This window comes from Tauraco erythrolophus, chromosome 5 (assembly GCF_009769465.1).
Source record: "Tauraco erythrolophus isolate bTauEry1 chromosome 5, bTauEry1.pri, whole genome shotgun sequence".
NCBI classification, from domain to species: domain Eukaryota; kingdom Metazoa; phylum Chordata; class Aves; order Musophagiformes; family Musophagidae; genus Tauraco; species Tauraco erythrolophus.
The window spans coordinates 74,707,330-74,732,320 of record NC_141469.1 but is presented as its reverse complement, the minus strand read 5'-3'; the positions used below and the strand labels follow the sequence as shown (position 1 = coordinate 74,732,320).

Here is a 24,991-nt window from a genome sequence, read left to right as displayed (position 1 = left end):
GTTACCCAAAATAAAAAATTCAACAATTACCCTTAAAAAGAATAAAACAGGGGAAATGTTTTCCATCGTGTAATAAATTTGTTTTTCGTTTCAGTGTAGGAAAGCAAACAATTACTTGCAATCATTTGACACAGCATGCAAAAAATCCAAGTGCACACAAACCAGCAGAGGTCTGGGATATTGCTGCTGGAGAATGTGCTGCATCAAAGGGGGAAGAAAAGTTGTTCCACTGATGCAGCACGACCGTAACAGCTCCATGCAGTGGTCTACCTCTACTTTAGAAAAATACAGTATTATGAAAGAGAGTTTGAATGTACCTCAGAAGCACAGGCCAACTGCTCTATGCAAAGATCATTCAATCTCTAATGCTACTTGAACATGTAGTCAGGTCAATGAAGCCACTAAATTTTCTATGGCACATCCAAATGACCATACACTTATGCTGAGGTCCTACCAGGAATGGGAGACTTCACGCAGCCATCAGTGGCTTAAATCCCAGCACAGCTCTGGAGTGAGTTTCTGCATCCTACTGAGGAGTATGTCCCATGGCTGAGATCCTGATCTGTTCAGAGGCGAACTGCTTGTCCACCTCTGTGGTGCTGTACCAAAGGGAACAATGCCTTTCAGGAACAGACTGCAGGTGATACGTGTGGCTTTGGAGATGCCAGAACCACCGTGTTTGCATAGCTTTGTGTTTGTGAGAAGGAGGACAAATTTTGTGCAATGCCTGCTGACTGCGTATCGTTGAAGATCCAGCCCTGGAGAATCGCAAACAAGGTCAGAGTTGCCTGGGCTACATTTTGAACTGTCCCAAACTTAAAGAAGCCCCACCTCGAAGCTTCCTGAAGAGGCAGAGATATAAGTCAAGGATGCAACAACTCTCTGTTCTGTTGCAAGAGATAGAATAGCTGTTATGAGACCTTCATGTTCAGAGGAGCTTTGGAGGCACGGGGACCACGTGCAAGATTGCTGTCATTACTGCCTATTGAGAGCATGTAAAGAATCATAGAACGGCATAGGCTGGAAGGGACCTCAGAGATCATCTAATCCAACCTCCCTGTCATGGGCAGGAACACCTCTCAACTAGATCAGGCTACTCAAGGCTCCGTTCAACCTGGCCTTGAACACCTCCAGGGAGGGAGCATCCACAGCTTCTCCGGGCAATTTATTCCAAAGTCTTACCACCCTCGTACCGAAGAATTTCTTCCTAAGATCTAAGCTAAATCTGTTCTCCTTCAACTTAAACCCATTTCCCCTTGTCCTAGCAGTGGACACTCTTGTAAAAAGTCCCTCCCCAGCCTTCCTGTAGGTTCCTTTCAGATATTGGAAGGCAGCTATTGGGTCCCCCCAAAGTCTTCTCTTTTCAAAGCTGAACAATCTCAGCTCCTGCAACCTGTCCTCGTAGCAGAGGTACTCCAGCCCCTGGATCATCTTTGTGGCCCTCCTCTGAACATGCTCCAACAGATCTAAGTCTCTCTTATGGTGGGGACACCAGAACCGGACGCAGTATTTGAGGTGGGGTCTCACAAGAGCAGAGTGAAGGGGGAGAATCACCTCTCTTGACCTGCTGACCACGCTTCTCTTGATACATCCCAGGATGCGGTTGGCCTTCTGGGCCGCATGAGCGCACTGCCGCGCACTCACCCCAAATTCTTCTCTTCAGGGCTACTCTCAACCCACTCTGTGCCCAGTTTGTATTTGTGCCTAGGATTGGCCTGACCCAAGTGAAGGACCTTGCATTTTGACATGTTGAAGCTCATGCAGTTAGCACTGGCCCATTTCTCAAGCCTATCAAGGTCCCTCTGGATGGCACCTCTTCCCTCAAGTGAGTCCACGGCACCACACAACTTGGTGTCATCAGCAAACTTACTGAGGGTGCACTCAATGCCGTCATCCATGTCGCTGACAAAGATGTTGAACAGCACTGGACCCAGACCCCTGAGGAACACCGCTTGACACTGGTCTCCATGTAGACATTGAACCATTGACCACAACTCTTTGAGTGTGACCATCCAGCCAGTTCTTTATCCACCGAGTGGTCCATCTGTCAAATCCGTGTCTCTCCATTTTAGAGACAAGGATGACATGTGGGACAGTGTCAAACGCCTTGCACAAGTCCAGGAAAACAACATCCATTGCTTTACCCATGTCAACCAGTGCTGTAGCTTTGTCGTAGAAGGCCACTAAATTAGTCAGGCACGACTTGCCCCTAGTGAAGCCATATTGGCTGTCACCAACGACTTGGTTATTTTTTATCTGCCTTAGTACAGCTACCAGGAGAAGAAGCTGGAGCCAGACCCAGTGACAGGAAGAGGTGCAACTGGGACAAATTTGAACATGAGCAATTCCAACTAGATAAAAGGAAAATGAGAGAGGTAAAGACCGGAATAGAGAATTTGCAGCATCTCCATCCTTGGTGATACTCAAAGGCCCACTAGGCAATGGCCAGAGCAATCTGACCTAACCGGACCTACTTGGAGCAAAGGGCTGGGCTAGAGAACTCCAGAGGTCCTTTCCCACCTAATTACTCCTCTGCAACTGCAAACACCGTCCATACGCTACTCTCTATCATGGCATACAGTGTTTACAGGCACAACTCACCATAGTTCTGATTCTCGCTGCCCTAGCTTCCTGCATCAGGACTTAGGTATTTTGATCCAAATTTCCCAGTCTGTCAGGTTAGCAGGAGCAGCAGATTGACATCATAAACAGAATCCTTTTGTATAAGTTCTTGTGGAGTACTAGAAGATTATTTTTTATTGCCACATCCAAACGTTCAGCATATGTGTTTTTATATTTAGGAATTACTGTACTCTCTACACAAGACAGTAACAGAACATTGCGGGGCTTACTTCTTCCAGCAGCAGCTCTAATCCCTGAGTAGGGCTATTTTCTCTCTTTTATTCAGCCAGTAATAGAACAAACCATCCAAATGATTGCTCTATTCTCATTAATTAAATGATTCTTCACTTGTCAGTATAATTCCTGATTACACTAGGCATCTTTTCAACAGCAGGCATTTGCATAAAGACACTGAACTTTAGCTTGTTCCTTAACAGAGATTTATTCTTAATTGTACTCCTGCTAATTATTGGCAATTTTCTTTATGGATGTAACATATAAGTTCAATTATTTAAAGGAAAACATAAAAAAGAAGGGATAGTAATTGTATCATTACATAGAAAAGCTTGAGAAAAGAAAAGCTTCTAATGAAGCCTTGTAAAACCACAGCTGAAAACAGGTGTTTAAAGATAAAATATAGATCAAGAGAAATTATAAGAGCATGAATAACTAACTATATTAACTTCATACAGAGAAAAAGTCTAACATCCTGCTTCTGTTAGACTTACTCTTTGTTTCTGAATTCACCTGTTTGTGGAACCAAAATGACAGCATGTTGAGAAGATTTAACACTACCAACCTATTCTTAGTTACGAAACTTCCTAATTTTGTAGCACATTTTCAGAAGAGAAAATCGTACTTTTATTGAAATTCCATGAAAAACAACACGAGGAAGGGAGTTTTCTTCCAAGCATGCACAGCACGCAGGCACTGCTACACTTGAGTGCTACAGCAGCTTCCCACACGATGGCACTCTTTCCATAAAAATCCGTGCTTTTGCTGCAGTTCCTGGTGGGTGCCCTTAAACGGTCTAATCAGATACCTGTTGGGTGGCAGACGCCACAATCAGTTTGATATTTGATTTTCAAATTTAATAAATGACTAAAATAATAATGCATTAACTAAATGCTCTGAATGATAACGACGCGCTAAATGCTGTAATTCCAGTGAGTGTCTCTTCTCAAAAGTCCCAGATTTTTACAACTGAACTTTGCCTCCACAGCCTTGGCTCCTTCGAGCCTGCTGTATTGGCACGGAGTAGTATTGCAACACAAGCCAGTAGTAAGAGTGGTGGAAAGCAGCAAGTAAGGTGCATTGGATCCTGCTGTTTTGAAATACCATAGTCTTAAAAATCTTACAAAAGAAGCCTATATATTGAAATTATCTCGTTTGTCTGAAAAACATGACCTTTTAAAACTTGCTTATGGATAGAGTGTGGATCTTAATATATTTTTCTCTAGCAGGTGAACTGCTACAGTAGCATTTTCAATGCAATGACATAAAGTTGTTGCACGAGAGAAAATGTCTGTGTGCACTTTAATTTAGCCCTGAATTCACAGCACCGAGGGATGTCTAGTGGCTATAAGCACAGGAAACTAAACTGCCTATGGGTTCCAAATCTGACAGTGATGTGAACAAATCCTACTGAATCAATGGGAATAGGGCTGGATTCAACTCAGTAACTACGTTGCTGCTGGCAGTGAAATATAATTACTCCTGCAAAATACCCACAGATAAAGAAACTCAACTTACGATAGTGAGGTGTCACAAATGCTACAAAATTGGGATGTCTGTGACAACACTGTTTTTTTGATCTTGTTTTATTATTTCTGAGTTATCAGTAGTGAGCAAGAGACATGACAAGGCCATTTACAATGAGATCAGAAACACCAATGCATGGCCTGAGATGTTGAAGGTTACTGAGTGTTGGCTTCCTGCACCAGGAACATGCCATCCAGAGGGATGACTTCACTGTCGGCACTCACAAGGAAGAGAAGATGATGAGGTGCTACTCTGGCTATAGTCTCCAGGATCAGGCTGCTGTAGAGGGGAGGTGCACAGAGCCATGACAAATGCCTACCATCAAACAAGGGAGAAAAGGTAAATACATTTAAAAAAAAAAAGTTGTGTACCTCAGTGAGCTATGCCTTGGGGGCCTGAGCCAAAGTCCCAGCCCTTGCTGGCTCCCAGGGAGCTCCTGGGTAGCTCAAACAGGTCATGTTTGGGATCATTTGGTGCCTGCAGACAGGGCGAGGTGGTTAAAAGAGCTTAATTTCTCCAGTGGCTAGCCAAGAGTCGAACTCCTCAGGGAACAAGGAGTTTTTCTAACAAAAATCTGATGCCAAGTCTTTGTAGATGACTTCTCTCTTGTAAAACAAGATATAAAACTAAGCTGATTTGCAACCATCCATTAGTTATCAAAGTAGACAGGTAGGAGGATGGTTTGTTTTTGTTTCAGTGAAGCAACCACCTAAATCTTTCTTATTCAAAGCAGTAAGTGGACTGATGCCCGCTCCTATTGCATCTCCCTGAGCGGGCTTTAGGTTTTGGCAAAGCAGACCCCCCCCCACCCCCAACAGCAGAACAGCTTTCACAGGTGCCACCTGCGAGACTGGCTCAGCGCTTCCATGCTGGAGAGGAATGGCCACTGCCCAGCCCGGCTCGCTGCCTCCTGCCTGGGGAAGAGCCAGTCTCAGCCATAGCGAGGGAAACAGGGAATAAGGATGGAGACAGGCAAGTAAGAGGCTCTTGGGGGCCCTTTTCACCTCCTCCGCTGCCAGCAACACCTCATTGTCTCACTGAGACCTGATGAGTTTTCATTACTTTGACCTTATCCTTGGGGCCCTGTGGGAGACGCATACTGATGCTCAAAGCCTTGACTTTGATGGCGTCTTCAGTGCCAACAGACATTGTCATTCCTCAGCTGCCCAACAAATCATGTTTGTATCATATTACAGCCATGAACCATTATGAAGCTGCTGAGCAAAGTCAAGGATATATGTCTGTATTTACCTACCAGAGAGGAATATTCCTGTGTGATTTTTGTCTTGCTCAAACAAGCAGAATAGATAGGGAATGTTCAGAAAGGAAACTCTGAAGTGTTTAGAGAGTTGGTGGAAAGGAGTTCATCCAGACACAGCTGCTTGCCCAGCACCAGCCACACTACCCAGTCAGCCATCACTAGGCCTAAGCCTAGAATTAACAGGATCGCCAGATAATTGCAAAAATACAGCCCAGAGGTGAAGGAAGTGTGGGAAGGTGTATGGCAGAAGTAGCTGCCCCGAGGCGAAACAAAGAGAGGGGTGGTGCCAGTGCAATGCTAGGAGAGCTTGCAAGATGAGCAAAGCACTTGGAAGCAGAAAGATCATTGCTATTCCAGTCCTTCCTTGAACTACAAATCTTGATATCTATAAACAAAAATGCTGGTTTTGAAGCCTGTTTTCTGCGCATGTTTTTTTTTTTTTTTTTTTTTTTTTTTTTTTTTTTTTTTTAAAGCCAGCATTTTAATGAGCTGCCAATCACGGGTTCCGCAAGAGGAAATTTTTCACACCAGCCAAATGCAGCTTGGGCTGCCAGATTAGACGAAGCTGCCCTCCCTCTCCACCCGTTCCCACCACTTAACCCAGCAAAACAGTGCCCTCGGGTCCAGCTGTGAAGCCTGTTTTCTGGCAGGGACTCCAAGCAGATTTAAACCCAACTAACTTGTGCCTCATGAGGGTGGGCAGTTGGTCACCTTCCGATCTACCCCTCAGCAGTGTTTGGCATCATGCTGCTGTATCTAGGAAGTCAGTATGCAGAAACTAGGATAAGCATCTCACCTTCTAGATATGATAGAAGAAGCAGTAGTAAGCCAGACCTGCTGTTCAGCATTCAGGATTTGCATATCAAACAATATTAAAAGAGAGAAAGCAGCTGACCTTCTGTTTTGCTCAGCATTAAACCATTAGCTTCAGAAGATGCAGCACTCATGACTTGAATCCCATAAATTAGCATCACTTTGTTAAAATTAGTGAACTTCTTTTTACTTAAATCTCTTAAACTTATGTGGACACTCTAATACAGAAGGCTAAACTGAAATGAAACAGCATCTGCAGTAATAAGAAATATTAACTATATGTATTATACAACTATGGTGGAATTTTATAAGGACAGCTCTGTAATAGTTTTACTCAAGCTGCGTAGTTTTGCTGAATACTAACAATTCAGAAACCCAGATAAAGACAAAAATCAAGTTATTCAAGATCTTCTGCTTACTTTTAATATAGAAAAAGTTGAGATGAGCTTAACTGGCCTTTCGCCATGCAGATCTTACCTGCTTAGGAGAAAGCAGCAATAAAAGTATTAGTACCTCTTTATAAATCTCAAATGACAAAAGAACATCTATAGACAGTTGCATAAATACCATGAATTCATTAAGCTCAGTGCTATTATGGTAAACATCAAATTCATTATGTAGAGTCATGGTACGCCGCCAGTCTTATTAAAACAAAGAAATGTACTTTTAAGATATGTTGGTTCCTGTGTACTACCCGTATCCCGGTCCTCTTAGAAAATTACTTGAAAAATGACAGTTACTAAGCTTTATAAAAAATACAGTTCTTCATGGCCACATGAATGCCTGGGTCTAATTTTCCTCTTGATTTCATTACCATAAACCAAAAGCAAGCCTATGCATGTGAAGGCAGTGACAGCTCGTGCAATCTGCAGAAGAATGAAGCAGAGTTTGATGCGCTCCCCACAACTGGGACAGCTCTGCACCTCCTTTCCTCAGTTTGGACTGGGAAAGGCTGTCTTGCGAAGTGCCATGCTTCCGACGTCGTCTCTGAGATTCAAAGATCAGCTGTGATGTTGCACATGATTGCCATGGAATGGAGATCCTAAAATTACACTTTCTTCAAACTGTTCCCTACAATAACGCTTGTGCAACCCCAGAGGCAGTCATAAATGAGATTTTGTATATACGTAATCATACTGTCTCCTTGTATAGTCAAGGACTTGAGTTGCGGGTCTCAAGCTGCATGTAAGCAAATCAGTAGCTCTTTTCAGAACTGAAATAACTGATGATTTCACACAAAATCAGGAAATGTCCAAAGTCAGCAAGAGTTTCACTGTTAACTTACAGACATCAGAAATCAATATAGAACACACTTGGGAACCCAACTTTTCTGGTGAGCCTGTGACAAAAGTGGCATTTTTCTGCATGGGTACAGGACATCTGGATTAGTCAAAAAATGGAAAGCTTAGAAAATGCCCTTTCAGTCACCTCATACTTCTTAGATGTTTTCTCCCCAAAATCTCACCTGACCAAACATTTCCTCCAGCGTCACTTGTCAAGTGCCCTGTGCCTGAGAAGCCCTGTGGTTAACAAACCATGTAAAGAAGTGCTCTCCTGCTTAGCAGGAGAAAGCAAATGAGTGAAAAAAACCCTGTAGTTTGACCTTGTTATTGTCTTTTTCAAGAGTGAGATGCAAACGGACTCACTTCTTTGGGTCAATTACTATTTAACCTAGTTCATTCTCAGACTCCTTTGAACACAAAGTGATAAATTAAACATCAAAAGTTTTCCTTCAGAAAACATCAAAATGAAATATTAAATTGTTTATCTCAAGAAAAAAATATTTATTTTTAAAATTTAAAACATAAGAAATAACTTTAATCTCTTTAGGCCATCTGTTGGCATCCTATGAGAAGGATAAATAAAGGAGTTCACTGAATGTGACCTAGCACTGAACGAATATGCAAGCCTCATCCTCAGCTAAGAAGCAATTACATGAGAAATCAAATTACAAACATGATTAATCTTAAGAGTTGTGGTGACTAGTGAACTTTAATTTTTATATATTGTATATGTTACCTTTAAAAGTCAAGCACTCATTACAGCTATGATGATGTGGTCTTTGCTAAGATCAAAGTTGGGCTCCAATGAATTGATAACAGGCAGAATGAAAGCAAGCCAAAAAGACGCAAGAGAGCTCAAAAGGAAAAGACAAGAAGTCCCGCAGAGACCCAGAGCATATATGCAGTCAGAAAGGGAACACCTTGGGTGGTCTTTGAAAATGTCAGCATCATCCTTAAGCACACTGTGATATTTGGGTTATTGGGTGCAGGAAAAGATCTTTCATTTTAGTCTAAGAATTTGGAAATTATCATCTTTGCTTGGAGTCATGCTTCAGGCAGTGCAAAACCTCATTCTTATACAAACTACCTACATTCACATTTTCAGAAGCAGAAGACACATCACTTGTATTAAGTCTTGTTAACCAACAGTCTTGAACAGCTCATTTTTCAAGTAAGAGCTCTGGGTTACACGTGCATATTTGACATTTATTTGCTATTATATATATAAGCAAAGATGGCAAAACATATAGCTGGTGAGTCTCTCAGTTTTTTAAACTGTTTGTTTAGTGCTTTTTTTTTAAGCCCTTAAAAATGAAAACCAAAACCTTCAAAATTTTCTTTTAGATAGTGTTGAAATTAATGACTTACATAGCTTGATTTAAATATCATCATTTGGATTATAAGGAACCCAAATCAATAGTTTAAAGCTATCTCCAAGGTGAATAGAGCTGTTGATAGGAGAAGCTAGACAGATAAATATAGCGTCTGAAGATCAAATCATAGCAATATGCTTTGTGTCTGAAATTTGACATTTAAAAATATCTCAAAGACTTTTATCTCCTAGGTACTTGGTTACAGTAGTGAAAGCTTCCCAGATCCATTCCAATCCAGGGTTTTAAACATATTTGGGTTTGAAATCAGTACTTCTGAAAATGAACACAGCTCTAACCAACCTTACAGATTAACGTTATGCTGAGGAGAGCCCTCTCCAAACAATCCTTTGGACGCTGAAATTGAAAATATTTAAGGTATCTCATACGCTATATTAATGCTTTGAAATTTAATTCATTACTTTGATTTGTTCTCCCAAGAAAAAGCCTTACATAGAAGAACCATTTCTAGAGACACCTCCAAAATACGTTCAATTTTTAAAGCCTTCCTCAAATAGTACTGATGAATACTCTTCAAACACACACAGCAGTATAGTGGCGCTGTCTGGGGAAGCCTAAGTAATTGCCACAATTCTGCCTAGGAAATTATGAGAGTTCCTGCCAAATTTACAGGAGACACTGAAGGCTGAATTTGACCATCCTTAAAAAAAAAATTAAGATTTCTTACACTAAATCTTGCAGTTTGAGAAACGCTGCTCCTGCTGTTCAGACTAAATGTGTGTCAAACCACAAGCCTGGCCTCAGTTACAAACAGACCTGCCCAAGATGGGTGCCCCTGGAAATATTGCCTAGGGCACCTCGATTGGTCTGGGGCTACCCCTGCTCACTTTCCCTTCCGAGGTACATCAGGTAAGCTTTCCTCAAAGACACACGAGATCACAAATTTCTCTACTTGGTTGAGAATTCAGATCTTTTAACCTCTCCTGGGCGTAGAAAGAAATGATGAAAGATAACGTGGTACAACTTTGCAAGCAAGGAAGCCGTCTGACTGCTTGTGCCATGCTCAACCTGTGCACAGCCCTAACTGACGCGTTACTGCTGCCTTTCCTAACTGCGTTGCTTTTGTGTATGGGGAAATAAACCAGGAATTGGTCTAGTCCCTCTTCTTCACCAGACTTAGCAATTACCTTCAATTAACACATCCGTGTGCCAGACCGCTGACCCTGTGTACGAGGGTTTTCTGCTTACAGCAGAGCCTACTGATAGGTTTTGAAGACAGACCATCGTTCAGTACCCTGGCGGGACTACCAGCGATACAGAGAGGAGAAGCCTGGCACAGAAACCTTGCTAGCTACTGGGGGTTAAAAAAGTTAATGATTGATGGTTTATTGCCTGCCTTCCACTGCGTGTGCGTCCCGAGGGGCTGCTTTGCACAACAGGAGTCGGGGCTTTAAGCAGCACAGCACCATGTTTACTTGCAGGGTCACACTGTGGGAGATTCCCATGTTACGGAGAAGTGACTTGATAAGAACTGAGTGCCATTCAATGCAGATAACAATCTGTGGGAGGACCAAGTGTTTATTCTGTTAATAAAAGTAATAATAAATGGTAACGCTGCGTTTGTTCAAGAGCCACAATCAGTTAGCTTGGCTCTATTCTTATCTTTCAAACTTTGCCTAATCAGGTCCCTCTGGTCCCTTCCACATTGCAATAAGAAAGGGCTGAACCTGTTCATGAGTGTAATGGTATTTTTTTCAGTTTCTGGGTTTTAGTGCTTTGGAACAAGGCAGCACAATCCAAAGCTACCATTACTTTCACTGCTGAAGGAAGCAGAGCAGGAGGAAACGGCAGGAAGATCTGAATCGTTGCATTTCATCTCATATCTTTTTTCCTCTCAAATCTAGGCTCATATTATTCACATAAACTCGAGGGATGCCTGTTCCATGCAAAACAGGTTTGTTAGGCAAAATATACACACAGTAAAGCCACTAGCATACCCAACAAGTCTCCTGTCAGAAGTTTCAGCCCTGGCAGAAGCCGGTGGAAATAACTACTTTTCTCTGCAACTTATCCATCCAGGTCAGAACTGAGACTCTTCCATAGAGTAAGAAGAGTGAATAAGAGATTAAGAGTAAGTTCTTGCAACCTGTAAGAACATTCCCTTCTTATGCCCTATATCTCTCATATTTCATATTGAGTGTCCAATGATTACATTCAACAGCAAATGTACATAAGCATAAGTTAGAAATGACATAAACAGGAAAAGTTTCAAGGAGTAATCTCAATCTTAATTTTTAAATTAAATGTTTAAAAAATAAAGATAAAATCAGCTTTCTGACAGAGTAATAGTACAGGTTGATTTTATTTTTTTAAATTCATGAATGATTTTAAAGCACTTGACATTTTCTAACAAGATTCGGTGATTTTCATGAGGAATTCTGCCTTCTTTCACTACTTATCCTGGTTATCAAAGTCCACATGGTTAAACTAAGCAGTATTCTTACATTCTATTGTTAAAAGTAAGCAAGCAATTTCAGCATTTAGTTCTTCAGTCTTAGAGCCCCTAATTGTTTGTCAGTGTTTGGGAGGTTTCCGTGGTTTTAGAGAGGGTTCCCACCCCCTGCTCCGATCTATTGATAACTGATCTGAAGATTGTATTCCATTCAGCTCAGGGGAATAGCAGGCACACGAAACAAAAGCTTGCACAGCAATGACAGCACACATCATTTGTGTCGTAAATGTGTTTTACAGCTTGACCAACCAAATCTGCAATTACAGAGACCCCTTGAAGCAAAAATCTTTCATAGTCAACCAGACCAGACAACGGGCACACTTACCCTCCGTTATTGTGCCTACTGTCACTTCTCTTACAGAATGACTAATCTTGCTTGCAGTTATGCAATTTCTACCATCCAAATCTTAGAGGAGGAACCTTGGGAGCACTAAGCAAATCTTTCCATCCTTCTCTCTTTCCTTCCTCCCCAGCAGGCACAGTGCATGGAATGCCTTCCCGCAGAGGCCACTGGGCTGGGCTTGCTCACGCTCTCATGACACCGTGCCACAGCAGACTGGCATGGTTCGCTGCTACTAACTGAAAGCAATGCCGGTGTTTGCCGTATAACATGACAAAACATATCCCATTATTTTCCTGTGCTTTGTGCCAGATAAACCATGGCTGAATGAAATAACCCCAGAAATAAAACACGAGGTGCTCCCATGTGCTATTCTATCAACTCCCCTCTGCAGAATGCCAATGGCTTTGTAGGGAATTTAACAACTTGATAGCGTGGGTCAAAACCGAGTGACTTGGCGCTGAGATTAGAATTGGATAAGCCGGTGAGCCTGCTCAGATGATCTGAGCTTACTTTTTCAAAGTCAAGGGCATGAGGTCTAGTTCTGCAGCTTGTTTTTGATAGCACAGAGAAGCTAGCTCCTCCCTTCTGCCAGGAGAGGCAGATCCAAGAGCCGGACGAGGGCTCTCCTTGCTCCCCTGCTGCGTGTTGCTCAGCTCAGAGCACAGGGCAGGTTTGGTGACAGCCAGGTCCCATCAGAGAGTCTCTCTAGCAAGATCTGCTGCAGTCAAAAGCAGAGTTTGGAGGACAAACATAAGGAAAAGAAAGCCATAAAAAAAAAAGTGTCTCCCAAGTTTAGAGGAAGAATCAAGACTATCCTGACTTCTCTTGAAAAGCTGTCTGGCAGGAGAGGTGAGAGCATGAATGGCAGGATATTTCCAACCCTAATTTCCCAATTCCGGAAAGTAAAAGTTCATTTGTGGGACAGCAAAGAAGAATATTAACGGGGTCTTTTTTTTTTACCCAGCCAGTTCACCTTTCTCTATTTTTGTGTCAGACTGGAAATCAGGATTCCACTGAATGGCCCTGTCGCCATGCTGCAGATTCACAGCTGCAGAAGATGACGCACAGTAAATCACTGTCCTCTCACTGAGAGCTGCCATAAATAATGCCACAGGAGTTCTCCCCCTGCAACCAGCAGCTGCCTACAACTGCTGGGAGCAGAGCTGTAACGCAACCCCAGGTAGGGAACGGAGAGAAGGTAAAACAGAATAGTCTGAAAAATTAAATCGTCACATTTATCATCACATTAACTTATAAGCCTTTCAAAATATTTGTCTCTTCTCTCCCACAGGAGAACTTCTAAGCAAGTTGTCATAACTTCAGACAAATTTCAGGAATGCGCTATGTTAATTTTCTAAAAGTACCTAATCTTAAAAGTATTTTTATTAACAGCAAGTATTACCATTCTGCTTTTACAAGGAGAAAACAGAGGCAGAGACCACAAAGCAGGCACGGCAAGATCAAACCTCAAGTGAGTGGCAGAAGCAGTGGCTGAACCCAGTCCCTACTCTCTCTGTTCCCTTTGCAGTAGGTATATTTATTTGTTTTCCCAAGAGAAGGGGGAAAAAAGAGAAGGCAAGGAAAAAGAGCAGTTTGGCAGGCTACATGACAGATGCAAAAGGCCAAAGACGTGAAAGTGTATTAGCCATGACTTCCCAAGCAAGCAGTTGGCTGACTCTATTGCTCAGCCTCTACATCAATGACAGCTTTTGAAGGCTTGTGCTGCAGCACAGCCTCTCTATTGCTGGTCATAGGCATTTCCCGAGCACAGTCCTAGTCCCAGAGTTACCAGCAGAGCTGAGCTCCGGGCAGGCTTGGCCCAGAGGGGAACTCCAAGGTGATGGGCTGCAGGGGAGCTGGAAGGGTCATGGCCCTCACCACAGTCAGGCAGTAAGACAGCCCCACTCCAGCTCTGGAGGGATTAGAGCAGCATCAGTGGCCAGAAACATAAGGGGGTGATGGAAGATGGTACTGAGATCCTTCTCTACATTCCCAGCAAAGCTGTAACATTTCCCAGCCCTTTACAGCATCACTTGGCAACTTGAAGCTCTGCGCCATTCACGCATTGCATAGCGTGCTGTCCTTAACTACAATTTCTTACTGAATTTGAGTCAGGCCTTGCAAATAACTGGAGACAACCTCCAAGGGATACTTCTCTCCCTGGGAGCACTTGTCTGAAGAGAGAGGTCAAGGGTATGTATTGCAGTACATCTCATGGATGCTGCCTGCAGCTGGGGTAAATATCTAAAAACCTAGGATAATCTCAGATTCATTCTTCTCATGTTTGGCAAAAAGTAGGAGCAGGGGCTTTTTGCAGTGTACTCATGCTACTCTAAGATTCATATAACTATGATCAACTATAGAAAACAGTTTTAATTAGGATTTTGCTGAACACCAAGCATTTGGCCATAGTTTCCCTTGATTGTTTTTCTAGCCAGCACACAAGGAAAGTGGATTTGGCAGAGTTGTGCAAATACCTTTTTTAATAAAGATGTACCCAACCTCTGAGAATTGGATTAAAACAAACAAACCCCAAACCCAAACCTCCAGGAACATTCAGTAACAGCTGTGTTTGACTGTGGAGACAGTGGTGCTAGAGGGAGCTTTGCATGGAGATTGCTATATGGATATTTAAGGCTGAGAAGATTCCAATGAGGTTTTTTATTCAGAGTAGTTTCTAAAACTGATTTCAATTATAAACTAATAAATTTTTTTTTCCTTCTGGTTTTCTCTTTTTATTTAGGATTCAGGTTAAATTGGATATTCTGGCCAAATTTCTCAGAGAGAAAGGTGTACAAGCAGAATGTAGACAAACTGGGCTCCTACCCTGTTTGCCCAATTCAAAGCAAGGACTAGAAGCCAGATCTCCTTTATAACGGGGATTATCAGGTAGTAAAGTCATGCCAGAGACAGTGACAAGAGACTTGCCCCTGAAAGTACATCTCTAGTTTAGGAAGCTACTGCAGGGTGCAGGAAAATCAGATATAGGAATCTGCCTTCATTAAGGAGAGCTGTAAGCCTCTGGAAAAAAAAAATGTGTACTGAAGCTTAGGTTTCTTCTTCTTTTGCCCTGCTCTGAAACAGAATTTTTGTTTTCTAGCCAGTTCTTCTAAAAACTGAAATTAAATATCCAGCACAGCATTTCTCTGTTGGAGAAGGCCACCTTCAGCTGTATTGCTGTTGGACCAGAGCCTGCACTAGCCACTCATGACCCTCTCTGGCACAGGGAGGATGTGGATGCAAAAAGGCAAAGCTCACTCATGCTGCCTGCTGAAGAAAAGCTCTTTATACCAGTTAGAAAGATTATGGAGGGCTGGCAGCAGCACTGAATACTTTTCAGAATTGAGAGCAAACCCTCTGCCTCCTGACACCTACCTTCTCTCCATTCCCATTTCTTAAGAAGAGCAGAGCACTGCAGCCAGCGAGATCCCAACCAGCAACATGATGAGCACAAGGCCATGCCTGCACTGTGAGAATGAACCAACACCTGTTGCTTAAGAAGCAGGTAATCATGGGCTGTCTTTTTATTGTGTAATTCCAATTACAGGTGAATGGGATCAAAGAAAATGGAACCATTTGCAGAATAGGGCAGCAGAGATTTTCCACTTGATGAAAACACGCGCCAGCATAGCAAGGCAGCAACTAGTGTAACAGGGGTGGGAAGCGTATTTTGTTTTAATGTCACTGCTGGCAGAGGGGAAAGCCAGGCCAGGCAGCCCAGCATAGAAATCTTTTGCAGGTGAAAAGATACTTATACTTGCTAATTCTGTTCTTACCCACATTTTACTTTACAGAAGTAATACTGACAAAACTGTTGGTTCTTGTTCACATCTATAAGAGAGTCAGGTTTTACTTCTTTTCCTGATAGATGAGCTCCTTAAGACTGTGTACATATTTGCAAATTGAATTAATATTTAATGTGGTACACTATGGATTTTTTAAACTTATTTTTAGTGCAAGTTTTGAGTGCAAGCAAAGAATAAATCCCATGTGAAGACTCGCTAGCTAATGGAGGGTTTCAGTAGAAAAAGAGATTCATATTTAATTTTGAATTAATTTTGGGGACATACTATATTTTCAGGTTTCTCTTTTGTAATTTTTGTTCAGATGACACGAACATGTTTTGCATTTGGCACTATTACCTGTCTTCTCAGTCTTGTGTATGGTGCTGGGACTAGGAAGGGACTTTACAGAATAAGTGGCCACATTCCAGTGGCTTCTGGGATGCTTCAGCCTTGTTTACCTGAAGACCAGGAAAGGAGGCCTGCTTGCAAGGGAGAGATTGAAGTTCACAGGGTTGCTTGAAATCTTATGTCCAGAAAATGCATAGAGAAATCTCTATGCTCCTTGGACGTGTTGATCCTTTGCATCAGAAGCATTTCCAACTCTTGTAATAGAGCCTTTTCCCTAAGGTATATGCTGAGAAAGGTCAATGAAAATTTCAGGTTTGCATTTTGTTACCTGTTCAGTGCTTGCAGTCTGCCTTGCTAAGGGGGAGAACCGCCACAGCGTCACTCTAAGATGCTTAAAAAACAGGGAGGAAAATGAAAGATGCATTTCCTTTTCTCTAAATGCATTTCTCTTGAAAAAGTAGTATCTGTTTTCTGGGGCTCTGATTCACAACTTTGGTGGCGTGTAGACCTTCATTACTTTCCTTTGGCCTGCAAATGAGGAGATGCAATACACTTCCATTTCCCTCTTAATATTACTTGACTTTTGCTTTATAGACCACAGATTAAAAATGAGGCAAAATAGGTCACATGCAAAGCCAAGAAAGATTAGAGGGTAAAGGGTTAAGAGCTGAGGCTGAGACACGCAATTGTACATTTAGGAAAGACAGGTGGAGATGGGAAAGGAGTGGAAGCTGAAATACCTGACAGGTAGCAGCGCAGCCAACGGGAAGCGATTAGGCTGGTAGAGAGAACTGGGTAGCTGAAGCTGAGACAGGACATTTAACTGAGGCCACCTACAACAGGGGAAGGAAATCCTGGTGGGCGACAGGGACTTGCGCCACTAACCCTGGTGAAGTCCTCCTTAGCTGCGGGGAGATGGCCCCAGGCTGGAAGGGTCGGCGCACTAAGGAGGTGTGTTGTTGGCAGAGTCAACAGCAAATCTCTCCCTAACCAGGGCCCATGGCCCTCTGGGCATTTAGCATCTAATTCTCTGTCAAGGAGATTTTGGCCTTCCATGCCTTGTTGAATCTGCTCTCTGCAACTCAAGGTTCAGCAGAGGGGATGGGGTCGTCAAGTCGATTGACCTCATTTGGCTAGAGAGGGACTGGTGACAACATGGGTAAGTAGCCAAGGAAAGTAAATGGGATACTTTTATAGTCTCCCTGCCTTCTATCTCAGTAAATCATGTATGAGGGCTTTTACCACAGTCTGATAAAAAATCGAGTTACCTGGTAAGTAGCATTGGAGAGACAGGTGCTCGTGTGCTCCATAGCGACACGGAAAAACGGCACAAAGCTTGTTAACCATGGGCCCTTAAAATGTAATTAATATAATTTCTTTTCATACTGACACACAGTTTATAACATCAGTACATTATCTCTCAAGCTGAGAATTTCAGGCAATGTTTCCAAAGCAGCTAAGTAACATCAGCATCTCAGGATTTTGCAAAAACATACCATAGGTTTGGGGCAATTTTAGCTTTCTTGCCACATTATAAATAGTGATGGTAAAGGTTCACGCAGTCCATCTTCAACCACCACGACCAGCCCTGCCCATTTTCCCTTATATGACTGCATCTTGGACGTGACTATATTAATGACTTATATCTGATTCTATCTTGTATGTCACTATATTGCAGCAATATCCTGGTGGATTGCCAGCAGGTTTGGGGAACGTCAGCACCTCAAAAGGGGTGCAACTAGATTACAAGGAGCATGTGCTGCAACACGTGCAGATGCTGTTCAAAGAGAGACGAACATTTCTCACACTAGTGCTTTTTGCTTTGGTATGACACGAGATCTCAGTGCGGGCATCGAGACCACCAGACACACCGCACAGCCGTGTTAGAGCAAGGTGGCAGGCACATTCCATCATCTTTATGGAGCGTGCAATACCACACATGGCAGTCAAGCAGCAAAGCCGTTTTTCCTCTTATAATTACTTACAGCAGCACTTGTTAACCTGTACAGTACTGCTTCCCTCCCATCCTCCCCCGTTGAAATGCTACGAACAGCAAATGAGGTGTGAAGCCCCCACCTCACCTCAGGAGCCATCAGGTATGGTAAGGTACAAAAAACTCTTAATTAGGTTACCATGGTTTAGAGGAGCGATTTATAAGGTTTATAGAGAGGCATGCATGAAGCTTTTGAGAGGCGCTGAGAGAGGTCCCTGTCTCATAGTGCTCGTACAACATGAGCTCCAGGTTGTTACTGACCTTGACAGAAAACACAAGATGACTCCCCAGCTCCCTCTTGGTTACAAGGGACAGGTGGAAAGAGCAGCCATATGAAGCTGTACTTATGAAGCCGTGTCAGATTTTCCTCTGACATACAGAACCCACCATGCAGCAACAAAAGCAATGCAGCCCTAGCTATGCCACTTAGCTTGGTACATTTAGGGTTTGCATCTGATAAGACACTGGTTCAGAAAAGGTCTCCAGCACAGTCACTTCATTAAGAATGGAGACCACAGACTTTCAAGCATGGAGTCTTTCTTTTTCACTAGATTAGTATCTGTTCCCACTGGGATAAGTTAAGCAAAACCACCCTTCAGCTGACTCATTTCAGAAGCCAGCAGTTGCTCAGTTTTTCTTATTAGCACCTTGTAAAAGATTTCCCAACGTGTTTAATTTCAAAACTTAATAGTTGAAAAGAGAAAAACTAGCTAGAAAAATAAGATAGAAGACGACTACAGAAAAAAAAAATCATTATCTTAATTAGAGAGCAGCTTTGTCCTCTAATGGGAAGGCAATTTTTTCACAAGACAGCATTGCTTTAATGGAGCATGCACTTTAAATAGGACCACAGTTTGCAAACTGCACTGAACATCTAACCCTCACGACTTGTATTTTCAGAATTGAACTAGTGGATAAAAACCATCCATTTTTTCCCCCCCAGGATTGCCAATTCATTTTGTAGATCTCCTCTTCTATGGAACTAAATATCCCATGATATTCAACAAAGTAAATCAAGAGCAGTGGACATTTTTCTTGGTGGGATTTTTGATTGGTTGGTTTTTTTTTCCCTGCAAATACAACAGACAAACTTTCAGAGGTGGAAAACACGATCCTCTGTCTTCGGCCCACCACATGGTTGTTGGTTGCTACATGATTCTAGGAAACTGTAGCTGAGCCAAAAAAGGGTTGTTCATCCCCAGGGAAGTGTTACCTGCACAAAGTCATCCTTCTGAGATTTAGTGCCTCAGCTGCAAGCTGAGGGAGTGCCCTGGAGCCCGAGCTCCCTCTTTGCACTTGAATCAGCCCTGGGGTGGCTGGCTGTACGTTACTGGCTGCTTTTGTCCCTGTTTCCATCCCTTCTGTTCCTATTATTCTGTCCATCCCTGAGGTAATGGACGTGTGGAGTACTGTGGATGCCTACTCCACAAGAGACTGCTGAAAAGGAGTTATTGGCAAATAACCTTTTTGTTCTGCGATCGCTCTTCTGTCTTCTTGCCTCCAGCAAAACCGAAAAATAAAATAAAAATAAAACCCAACAACTCTCCTTGATATAGGTAAGTATCCCTTCGCTAATACTGGGTATTGCACTGCACTATCCACTTGGAATTGATCACATCAGCTGAAATCAAATAACTTAGAACAAAGTTGTTGCTTTGCGTGTTTGGAAATTCATTAAGGGCATCCTAACATGCTGGATGCTCAAGTGGCTCGGGCCAAGGAGATCTGTAGCAGATTCTGAAGATATAGCACTATTTCACACAGCTCATATCCTAACAGAAACAGCATTAAAAGTACTTCTCTGCTACATTTTTTCCTGCAATGCTGTAAATACTCAATTAAATCCTCTAATAGAGTTATCCTTTTAGAGGGGAATATAGAACCTGTCCTTTTCAGATCTTGCACAAAAGCATGCTTCTCCTGGGTGGGGCTAAAGACTTGGAGAGCATCAGGTTGACTCTGAGTCTTAAGGCCATCTCATAAGACTTACAGAGGACATACAGAATGGAAGATTCAGACAAACCTTAAGCTGAAGTTTTCACAAGGGAAGTCCTTCTGATCAACAGTTGAACCTGAAAGGTTCACAGCTAGTTTATAAAAGAGGCATACTCTTTTATAAAGACTGAAATGCACAACCATACCTTTTAGGAACCCATTGTCAGTGGGGTAGGAAAACTCATGTTCAGGATTACAATGGAAGATGTGACAGCTATAAGGACTCCTGAAGAATGCTGCAGTGACTTAAAAATAGGAAGCTACTTGAAGATTCATAGCACTCCATAGGTTGGAAGAGATGTTTTGTTGCCACTAGGTCGCTCTGGTAATCAACATGACCACAAAGTTGTCTGCTTCCAGCAGACTCAGATTTCCGTTAGCTGGCAGAAAACACATTCTGTCTGCTTGCTTGGATGTAGGTGGGACAGAAAAGAACACCAGTGCTAAAGGGCAGAGACAGAACTTCCCAGTAGTATCTGTAACATCTGTACTATCCCAAAGAGGAAGTTGGAGATGTTGTATGATGTTACTCCCCCTTGCAGCTGGAAAGTATTTCTTAGTAACTCCAATAGCTCCTGAAAACTGTCAGTCAAAGTGGAGAGAGGGCTGAAGCACAGATCTATCTTCTGGGAGTATGCCAGTGGGGGTATGCTGCTGGATTGTTCCAACACTGGTGCCAGAAGTGCTCCTGAAGCTCCTGAAAGTGTCATTGTAGAGTGCCACAGGAGCAACGGAAGTATGAAGGAGGTCAAAAGTGTATTTCCCAGCAAGCTTGTAGTCAGGTTTAGTAATCCAATCCATACTATGACACGTTTCTTAAATATCCAAGGAACTAGGCTGAAGTATACCCCCTGCTGTGCCACTAGAAGAAAGGATCATTGAATTTGATCGCAAAGGTGACAAAAGCTATCATCAAAAAGGCTACCCAAAGAACAGTGGGACCCCTGGAAACATACCGGCTGCTTTCAGACTTGTGGAAGATCTGAAATAGTCACCTACCTCACAAAAGCTTTTCTCACCTGGCATGGCCACCGTACTGCCACAGGCAGAGATCCCATGCCAGAATTTCAAGCCACTCACCTCTGGCAGACCCTTAGAAATAGCAGAAACAGGATTTTCACCTTCATCAGAGGTAGACACAACTTCAGGTGTGGAGCTGTGCAGAGAAAGTGCACCCCCTGAACCTAACAAGAAGAGTTAGGCTCAAAGCTCTTTTTCTGCTCGATTTCAATGAATTAGGTTTTTCTCTCAGTGGTCTACTTCGAGTTCACAAGATGAGTTATGACAAGGACATTTCCTTTTCTGTCAAGAATGCATCACCCACCATGGACCCATTCTTGATATGGACAAACCATAGTAAGATTTATTTCTGATTCTAAGCATTGCTTGGGAAAGTAGTTGCGATTCTCTTAGTTTATCTATGTAAAAAAAAAAAAAAATTACCTGTTCAACATCTGTTCAAGATTCTTTTTGATATAAGTTACATATAGTGCAACATAAATAGGAAATCTAAATACTCCATGCAAATATGTCAAGACACACTCTAAATATTACGGCCCTACAAAATGCAGTGTCAAACATGACAATGAAGGCAGGATTTACTGCTCACAGTCCAAATACACCATTAATGCTGATCTACTTTGTGTAGAAAAGTTACACTCAAATGTGAATCAAAATTTGAGCTATGCAAGCTCAGCTTTCAAAAAAATACTTGAAAATATAGTGCTGCAATGGTAAAACAAAAACTACTAATTGTATTTTCAGCACCCAGCTTGGCATATATAATTACTCATCTCCGAGAAGGCAGTTTGGATCAATTTTTGATAATTTTAACTCAATATTTTATTCATCATGGTGGCTTGTGGAACATCAGTTAAAATGCGAATGATCATACTTGCAACTCCTCTTTTTGTTCAAATAGAACTGCTTATACTTGCGATCTCCATTTTTATTCATGCACTTGCAGTCATGGCTTTCTTGCAACATTTTTTTCCTAGAAATAGGTGTAATATTTCTGAACATTACCATCTGTAGAAGAACTGGCTCTGTCTTAAACATTCAGAAGTAATAGCCAGGTAATACAGAATCAGTTCTTTACCAGGGAACAGCCGCCCTGCGCTCTCATATAGGAGATCCTGATTTGCAACTTCGTCGAAGAGGAGGCAAAATAATGCAAAGTACAAATCGATCTTTTATTCTGAGCTGCCAAGGAAAAATACATTTCCTCTACAAAAATGTAATTCCTTTCAAAGTTTCTACGTCCTCATTCAAATACAATGAATAACCAATAGGCTATATCTACTCTCCTGTCTTGATCCATAAATATCATTATGGAAAGTGTTTCTGCAAAAGAACTTTGTCTAAGAGATACTGCAAAGCTTGACTCTCAATTCTAGAAATCTAGGTTCAAATCTTGGACATTAAAATTAGGCCTGTATAACGTTGACATAAATTACTTCCTTTCTTTCTGTACTAGAATAACTTAAACACACGTCTCCAAAATTGAGAAGACTCTTAAACCATGAATCAAGTCTGGACATTCTTCCTTTAGGCAAAAATCTAAATTTTGACAATAAGCAGTACTGAATTTAGAAAGTAAAATATGCCATCAAACTTTAAGGCTATCGAGGCTAGAAAGGATCATCATCACAGCATGGTCTGCTGCAGAAGAGTGAGAGGGAGAGAGGGACAATTCTGCCCACAGCTCCCACCGCAAGCCCAGCTGGTGCTGGAGTGAAGGCACATGACGTAAAATCTCTAATGAATAGAAAATCTTTCATGCCCCTCTTCCCTGCCCATGGAATTGTTCCAAAACTTAATTACCATTATTGAAAAGAAAAACACAAACTGAAAAAAACCAAACCCCAAGCTTTAACTCATGACTGAGTTCATCTGGCTTCCATTTCCAACCTTTAGACTTTTCTATGCTTTTCTCTCCTAGAGTACTCTGTTTTCAAAATTTTCTTCCCACGTAATCACACCACAATTTGCCACCTTTCTCTCTCATTTTGATAAGCTGACTAGCTTGATCTCCTAACATCTTTCGTGATAAGTCACATTTCTCAGATTCCAGACTGCTTTTATAGCTCTGAGTTTTTATGATGTATCTGTAACAGAAATGAATTTAGTATTAATGACCGATAAAAATCTCACCAGTGTTGCATTACAGAAACAACAAGTCCTTTTTGCCTGCTCAGAAGCATCCAACTTGCATATTCAATTCCCATTATTTCTCCTTAGGACTCTCCAAATAATTAATTTTAGGGGCTGTTTGTAATAGAAAAAGATAATTTCATTTATAATAAAATATTTCATCTGGCTTAGAGTAAAATGCTTTGCTTCACACTTAAGTGTCTATGAACTTTCATTTTTAAAGTGAAATGAAAGACAACTAGATATAAAATTAAATTTGAAGAGAAAACTTTTTATTAACGTTTCTATGCCAATATTTAACATTCATTTTTGGGTCCAATTTCTGAAAGACAAATAAATTTATGTCACCATCCCAGCATATTTTGTCTCCTTTTGCCTTCTTTTCCCTCCTGAAATAACATCAACAATTTCACAATTTCAACGAGGGCTAATCTGAATTAAGGCAAACTGCAAAACCAAGACACAATGACTACAAAGGTCTCGTTTCCATGCAGTTTATTTCACTCCAGAGCGAATCAAGTTAAGTAAGAACACAGTGCTTGTCTTTCTGAGAAATAATCTTGCTGTGTACAGTTATTTAGATGAAGGCAGGTTGTAACAATCTGAACTCAGGGCCCCAATACCCGTCGAAAGAAGAGTGCACTGAGTTACTCAAGGCAAAATGCAGCTTGGAGAAACTTTATTAACTCTAATGCTAAGTTAGCATTGAGCTGGCACAGCTGGCAGCTAGGGAAGCAGAGAAATATTCCTGTTTGAAACACGAACACCACTGATTTGAAAATTTTTGAAACTATAAACACTGGACCCAGTGATGTAATTTTAAAGTCAATTTTCAGAGAGCTAATACAAGAGCAGTCAATGCTGGAATAAACCAACACACCTCACTGAACTATTTATTGTCAGAACAATAGCTGTGATACACACTGCCACTATTCTGGAAAACAGCCTTAGTATTACTTTTTAAAAGGGAAACGAATGCAATAAAAGGTTCTCAGCCACTGCAAGAGCAATAACAATATTAATGTCATTTGAAAAGATGGTCAAAGCACTTTGCTAATGCTCATGAATCATCAGCTTCTTTTGCAATTTAACTACTGTGTTTGGAAATTGCATTTCCCCACTCATTCACGTTATTCTAACAATTCTTCTAGTCTCTCTGGTTTTTAAGGAGCTACCACACATCCAAGAAAAAGTAAACATGAGTCCTGGATGTGTTTTTCTCCTGCTTTCATTACAGAAAGGGAAAATACGGTTGCAGGTGCCCCCTCTGAGCAAGAAAAGCTGTCCTTCCCAACAAGCAGCTCTGCGATGTGACCATGAGCTACTGATGGAGTTGCTATGGTTATAAGGAGGTCCTCTGTGGGAGACATCTTCACTTGTGATTAGATTTCGACAGAGGCAGAGGGATGCTTGACGAAGGAAGGAAGGAAGGGAGGGAGGGAGGGAGGGAGGAAGGAAGGAAGGAAGGAAGGAAGGAAGGAAGGAAGGAAGGAAGGAAGGAAGGAAGGAAGGAAGGAAGGAAGGAAGGAAGGAAGGAAGGAAGGAAGGAAGGAAGGAAGGAAGGAAGGAAGGAAGGAAGGAAGGAAGGAAGGAAGGAAGGAAGGAAGGAAGGAAGGAAGGAAGGAAGGAAGGAAAGAGCTTCAGCCCTTTTATCCATGTGAAAGCGGAGTTACACTACATCTGAAGTGTTTTTGGAGAAAGCCCTCTTTCTCCAGGAGCAGTGTACTAGGACAAATCTTATTTCTGACATACAGGGGATTTCTGCACAGGCCAGAAGTGAAGATAAGCAGA

At 41.9% G+C, this 24,991-nt stretch overlaps 1 protein-coding gene across 2 annotated transcripts in view; it reads right to left on the bottom strand.

Moving 5' to 3' along the window:
- Nucleotides 1–24,991, bottom strand: part of GRID2 (glutamate ionotropic receptor delta type subunit 2) — a 753,158-nt gene that overhangs the window by 5,562 nt on the left and 722,605 nt on the right. The gene's annotated exons all lie outside the window — the stretch shown is intronic.